This window comes from Dromaius novaehollandiae, chromosome 2 (assembly GCF_036370855.1).
Source record: "Dromaius novaehollandiae isolate bDroNov1 chromosome 2, bDroNov1.hap1, whole genome shotgun sequence".
NCBI classification, from domain to species: Eukaryota; Metazoa; Chordata; class Aves; order Casuariiformes; family Dromaiidae; genus Dromaius; species Dromaius novaehollandiae.
Window position 1 is genome coordinate 125,781,322 of NC_088099.1, and position 6,901 is coordinate 125,788,222.

At 40.5% G+C, this 6,901-nt stretch overlaps 1 long non-coding RNA gene across 1 annotated transcript; it reads left to right on the plus strand.

Annotated features, from left to right (window-relative positions):
• The first annotated feature begins 3,053 nt into the window (after positions 1-3,053).
• On the plus strand, positions 3,054-5,441 carry LOC135327348 (uncharacterized). Its single transcript, XR_010387463.1, has 3 exons — positions 3,054-3,092; positions 3,907-3,996; positions 4,386-5,441. It is a non-coding gene; the product is annotated as an uncharacterized LOC135327348 (long non-coding RNA).
• Positions 5,442-6,901: the final 1,460 nt, after the last annotated feature.

The following is a 6,901-nucleotide window of genomic DNA, read 5'->3' on the forward strand; positions in this document are numbered from 1 at the left end:
CTGCAAATAATGTGGGCAAATTTAACAACAGTTTGCTGTAAATATCCAGTTATTTTAGAGCAGATGACTTCAAACCTGTCAATGGCCTTGCTTCACTACTGGTGACACCTCGCTGAAGAATTTCTGACTTGGGGACCTGTCCAATAACCCCTAAGCAAGAGAGAAATCCTTACATGCACGAATAATCATATTAATTTCATCAAAACCATTTGTGCAAATTGCACAACCTGACTAACAGCCTGCAAGGCACAACCCAATGCCAACCTACCATTTACACTCCCCAAATTCATTGCTCGCTTTATTCCAACTTTGTAGAAAGCCTGTGATGCTAATGAAGAGACAGCTCTCCCGTGCCAGTCCTAATGATATAAATGAATGACTTGTAACAGAAGAGTGTTTGATATAAGTACTGTTTTTGAAAAGCTAAAATATCTGCGAGAGATGTCAAAGACAGCTTTGGGAACGAATGATAGAGCTTTTATTCAGAGCCGCTAGGTTGCACTGTTGTATAGAGAACAAACTATTGCCTTTGCAGTGCTGCATACAAACAGCCTCATGCTGTGCAGAATCTTGTAAATACTGTTTTACAGTTTTCACTAACAACAGAAGTATATGAGATCAAGAGAGGAAGACTGGCATTTGGAAATCTTTGCTTTCTCCTCAAAGGCAGGTCCAGGTCCTGGTTTTAGTTAGGTGTTTTTGTTCTGCATAAGGTGCCCCGAAGATAACCATATTTTGGAATAGGAGTATTTTTTTCCTGTGGGGAGGAGAACCTGCTGGAGGACAGGGTTGGAAGGGGTGGAGGACCAAGCTGTTATTCTTTAAGAATTCTTGACTTGACACACATGTTCCCAGAGACCCTTCCAAAGCTGCCATGGACCGCCTTATATATATAAACCTTGAACATGTGCTTCCCCTTCCCTCCCTGATTTGGCACTGTTTGATGGCCCAGACAACACAAAGCACACATCAATTACTTCCCTATGTACGTTACTACTCTGGGCATTCACAAACATTATACACTGTTCACGTGTGAACAATTAATTAGTTATATTATTTAGTCATTCTTTCCACTACCATTGTCCAAAGTAAATTTTTCCTTTTAGCAATATGGTTTTAATTTAGGAAGCAGGGTTTCTTTAACCTATTTGACATTATGCAAACCATCTTAGAGGAGGTTTCATGCTATTTCCACTCTGTCTGCTAACTTAGCTCCCCGCCCAAATGTGAGCTGTGTTTTATCAAGCAAATTACTTACAGAGGTTTTTGTTCAAAAAAGATGGTGGGTTCGTTTCTTTACCCATATTTACTCAGCTCTGGTGTAAATCTTTTTGTATTTTGCTGCATGGATTAGCACCTCTCTTATCCTCCCACTACCCCTCTCTTTAGGGCAGTAAGCTGAGACAATAATAATGAGGAGCAGAGCTAGTGGCTCTCTCCATGCCGAAGCTCTGGGGGAGAATAGGTCATCCTGAAGGACCTGAGTCTGCAGTCAGTTAGGTTAGCTGGCCGGCTACAATTCTTACATTTGGGAACTATTTGCCTCAGGTTTTGACTCTTTCAGTAACAACTTTTCTGCCTGCTAATTAAATTTCTTACTGTTACAGCACTGGAGAAGACAAGCAAGTTTCCCTTAAAAGGGCACCTCGATGAAAACAAACTTTACTGATTACAAGAACGTGTGTTGCATACAATTAACCCATTACTAGGTCCTGGAAAAGAAAAATGTGATCTGAGGGAAAAATACAAAAAAAACAAAAAAAACCAAAAAAAAAAAAAAAGAAGAAAGAAAGACACCTAATAGAGTGAAACAGAATTTTATCTGTTGGTCTTTTTAATTTGGGTATGGGAGACTTTTTGCCACTGATCAGATGCAGCTGCCTCTTCCACTTTTGCTCAAGTGAAGCTGGTGATTCTACTTCATTTCCTCTAATATTACTGTGTAGGATTAATATTTTTGCGTAGTATCACAGACATACAGCCATATATTGCAGAAAAAAATAGAGGTGAACCAGTATTGCAAATATTCTGCATTAGGTTTCTCTTGCATATTTAATTGCATTTGTTTTAAGACATACATATACAGTTCCATGAGTATTTTGCAGTAGAGTTCATCTGCCTGCATATTTGCAGTTGTATTGGCAAGTATTCCCACATAACAGTTCAAATATGCATGTGTTTATTTTCAAACTGTATGCTCATCCAACCAGGGGACCAAAAGACTCCTGTCATCTCTCTGACCAAATAACTGAGCACTAGGGACAGAGCTGTGGGTATTCATAGAAAGTGATTTGTGCCCAGCCCTGAAGCTTGTGAATTTGCAGAATAAATGTGCTTGATTTGGCAAAGCACATAGTACATACAGTGTGCTTGAAGAATAAGGCTAACATGTCCAGTGTGAATCACATGATATGTTGTAATAAAATTATATATTTCAGAGGGTATCTGCTCCCATAGAACTTTTTGTCTACATGTGTATATATCCACATATGCCTATACAGGAAACGGAAAGAGAAGATAGCCGAATTGCTGCTGTGCAGTTTCTGAATGGAGTGAGTGCCCAGCCCCTGGTCATAAAAGGGATCTTCTCCAAGTTGTGTTTACTTTGGTGGAGGCTTCTTGTGAGTGGAAGGATTTGTCTTTACAGTTTTCTTCACAAGAGCAGATCCTTGATTAGGAATTGCTGAAGGAACACACTATTTTCACTGCTGCATCTAAATTGGTCTTTGTAGATCCAGGGATTTTATACTTAGTTTGAGAAATTATTGTCCGTAGAGTAAACAAAGACATTTTCTTTTCCTTTCCTGGCAACACTACTCACTGTTTCTGGACTCTGCATGTACAATAAATACATTATTCTTTGTCTTCCTCCTACTGAATTTCTTCCTTAAATAGAAAGGCACATCTTAAAGCAGGCTGTATTTTAATTGTCACGCGACTTTCATGGTTTATTACATTCTGTACAAATACAGAAGCAGAAATAGCACGTGTGTTCACAACCATGTTTATTCAGGGATCAGATAGATGTCATGACAAAGTCTTTGTCTGTATATACTGTACCGCAGGAGTCAGCTGTGAAGGACAAATCTGAGGTGAGGAATATTCCTTTCCTTACTCAAATGAAACTTCTGTAAATAAGTTTGTTTGTTTAGTTAATACATATGTGCATATAATGAGAAATTTTATTCATAGCATGCTTACCTCTGTGCCGTGCTGTTAGCTTGGAACCTGACTGTAAACACTTGATAGTCTCTACTCTTTGCCTATTGTGTCTTGCACTGCTTGCAGTGGATCCAACTGTTCCTGTGGGTTAAAAAATGTATATACCTGGTGGGAATGACTGAGATTTGAGCTCTAGCTGGAGGGCAGTACGGATGCAACTGGTTCAAGGCCCTGGGCTGTGTGAACCTGGACAGACGGCTTGCAAACCAGTGCAAACACAACCAGTGATTCTCTGTATAAACAACCCACAGAAGACAGGGTAAAGACACTCACACACACCCATGCACACACACCCCCATGCACCCCCATCTGTTCCTTTTCTGTCTTTTAGTAAAATTTGAAGTGAACGAGTCTAGCCTGCACTGATCTAGAATTCCTGCTAATTGGTCTTTAAAAGCTAATGGATACTGGCAATGTATGGGAATCACATCTCAGAATATAATGGATATTAGTTTGGACAACAACGCCTGCATTTAGTGCTGAGCCCTTTTTATGTAAAAAGTGGAACACATTTATGAGAAGTGGATACAGGATGTATATTACTAATTATACTGCAATTAAAGCAACAGATCGCATACCTTTTCTCCTACTTCGCCAATCATTTTGATATGATTTCCCCTGGCTGAAGCTAGTTTGTGTTTATTATAATAACTTTCTATCTTCTTCGCTTTCGTTCTCTTTTAGCAAGAACAATCAGCTGACTGATGGTTAGAAAATTAGCCCACGGAACTCTCTATTTTGCACTCTCTTTCTCTCTCTCCTCTTGTTAAACTGGTAAGCAAATTTAACCTGTGGCTCTCTCACACATTCATCATTAGACAAGCATGTTTTAGTCTCATTTTTAGTCCAAATCCTGTGTTTCTTATTAAAATTCAAGGGGGCACAAGTATGTGTATACAGTACGGTGTATATTATGCATACAAAGTTATTGTTCAAAAGATTTCTATCATCTATTCCCTTGTAACACCTCTATACTTGAAACATGGTGCTGTAATGTGCCTGTACCAATCAGAAAACTGAGCGATCATAACCTCTTGCTTACATCTAAGCAAAAAATATTTCAACTGTCGCATCAACAGAGTAAATCCCATTTTATTGAGTATACTCAGAATATAAAAATGATAAATGCTAACAATTAGATGTGAGTCATGTGTGTTTTGCAGGACTTTAGAGTCTGAGCATGCAGCATTCTGTAAGTCTGACCTTCCAGAGCCACCCGTAGTATATAGAGGGAAGAACTGTATAAGCAGGTTATGGAAATGTGCGATTAACCCTTGTCAAGACAGCCAACCAAATTAATGTTTGCTGGGTTTCTCATAAATAACTGGTAAGTCTGATTCACTTAAATATTTATTCTCTCTGCATACAGTAGGCACTTAGAAAAACATTGTTGTCTCAGAAATTCTATATGCTTTTTTCTTTTCTTCAAGATTGTGGCAATATAATAGCAGGCATATCTTATCCTTGAAAGAAAATCTGTTCCTCCAAAAACCAGAACTGTATTTATAGGTCTAAAGGCCTGACACACAACTTGACCTGGTAAAGGCACTCCTCAAGCAAGCTACATACCTACGACTGGTTATCCCTCCTTATTATAAGACAGATAGACACCAAGCTCTTAAGACGCAGGTAGGAATAAACAAGGCTTTCTGTGTTTTTCCCGTGTGATCTCACATGGCAGTAGCCTACCCTGCTTGTGACCATCAGCAGAGTGGAGAAAATACCTAGGTCCTAGGCTTAGAAATGAATCCCAGACACCGGGTAGTAGTCAGTGATTAACAAGAGGCACGTTTGACAGAAGCTGGGGAAAAAAAGCTATTGAGAAATGCATCTGCATTACAAGAGGGAATTTTGGGTGCTATTCCTGAATCCCGTTAAACTTCCTGTAGTTCTATATTACCCACAGGCTTGTTCTGTGGAAAACTAATAATGCAGATCTTTACATTTCACTAATTATTTGCTAGAAAGCGGGATGGTCTTTCTGTCATACTCCTCTTATGACTCCAAGGCTGTTTCAGGAAGCACTGTCACATTAATGCTAGGCACAGCCAATGCCGTGGTTCCTTGCAATTGGCCTGAAGGGTAAAAGCTGCAGATATTCTTCTTCTGCTCCAAACTCTGTTTTTGGATCTTCAGTGAACATTGGGAGTACCTGTACATGATTTACCAAGCAGCCGCAACACTGGTATGTTATGACTATAGGCAACTACAGTTTGCTACCGTGTACATGTCCTACCGATTTTGTTTTTGGTATCGCTACCTGCACTTGATTCATAGAAGATATAGAAGCTGGTGTCCGTTCTGGGGCTCGGCAGATAAGCAGTTGCGAAGGCGCTGGTGCCACCTGCCTGAAGACTGAGGTGGGAAGCCCCATGTGCAGGCACATGGACTGTTCCTCAGCGTGTTCGTTGGCATCTCAGCGCTCGTGTAAGCAGAAATCTTGGATTATCAGTGCAGCAAGCCACAGACACTTCCAGATAGCACAAGGGCAGTAATGCTCCTAGGCCTGAAATCACAGTATAGTTTCCCGCTCCCTCTCAACTATGCTCCAGGCTGAATCAAGACAGGGTTTTGCTGTGTCTAGAATAGCAGAGCCTCTCTCTCCAAAGGCTAACATGAAATGCATAGAGCATTAAGCTTAGGCAACTGGTTACATCCCCAAACAGGGTTTCTTTGTGCCACTTGGGAGTTCTGTGGGACCATTAAGAAATACTTTACACAAACAGGAGTTGAACTCTATTTTGGCATATATCCAAGCTCAATTAGAAAATCTTATCTGACCAGAAAAGAAGGTATTTTCCTATCTCCTATTTTTGTAGCCAGTTCTCTCCCAAAAATCTGAAGATATTTTCTGGCTGGTGGCGATTGAGGTGCATGGCTGATGGGAGTCAGGTTGGGGAGGAGAAGGATGCAAAAAGTGGGATACCTATTAAAGACTGGGTAGGGCAGAGAGAGGAAGCTTGATGCAGACTTGGATTTGACTTCCTAGTGAGGAAAGACACATCTGTTTTATTAATAGATGCATGTGAGTTAACTGCGTACCCCATTCTAGATGCCCCTTCCTCACTCAAATGTTCTCTACCAATGAATATAAATGACTAATCTAATCAGTTTCCCTTAACCACCTCAACATATCTTATCCTGAAATTGAAATGCCTACAGCCAAATTTATTTCAGTGCTGACCCCTACCTCTCTGACTACCTTATTTTGAAGCCTAATATGCCTTTTCTCACAGCCTTTATTTATAGGCTTTATTTTCTATTGTGTGCTTTTCTGCACCTCAAAAAACACCAGATTCCCTTTTTCATCTGTGATTCTCCTCCCCACTTTACAGGTGCAGCTTGAGGCACACGGAGGTGACGGGATTTGACCAAGCTTCCACAGGATATTAAGAGCACAACTGAGCTTTCACGCATCTGAATCTAGCCTCTGTCTTCTGGTGTTTCTCTGTTTGGAAGCAGGCCTGGCATAACACCGAATGTACAGTGTTATAGCATTTGCTTTCAGAGGGAAGCTCAAGGGAACAAAAGCCCCTGAAACCTATGCTCATGCATACCATGTTGAGCTATAGTAAGTGTGTGTACGTATATATTCCCCCTGGGGAGGGTGGGGGAGATTATTAGGTAGGAAAGATGGCAAGCTCCACTGATTTATGTAGGTGCGGGCCCCTTTTCAAGA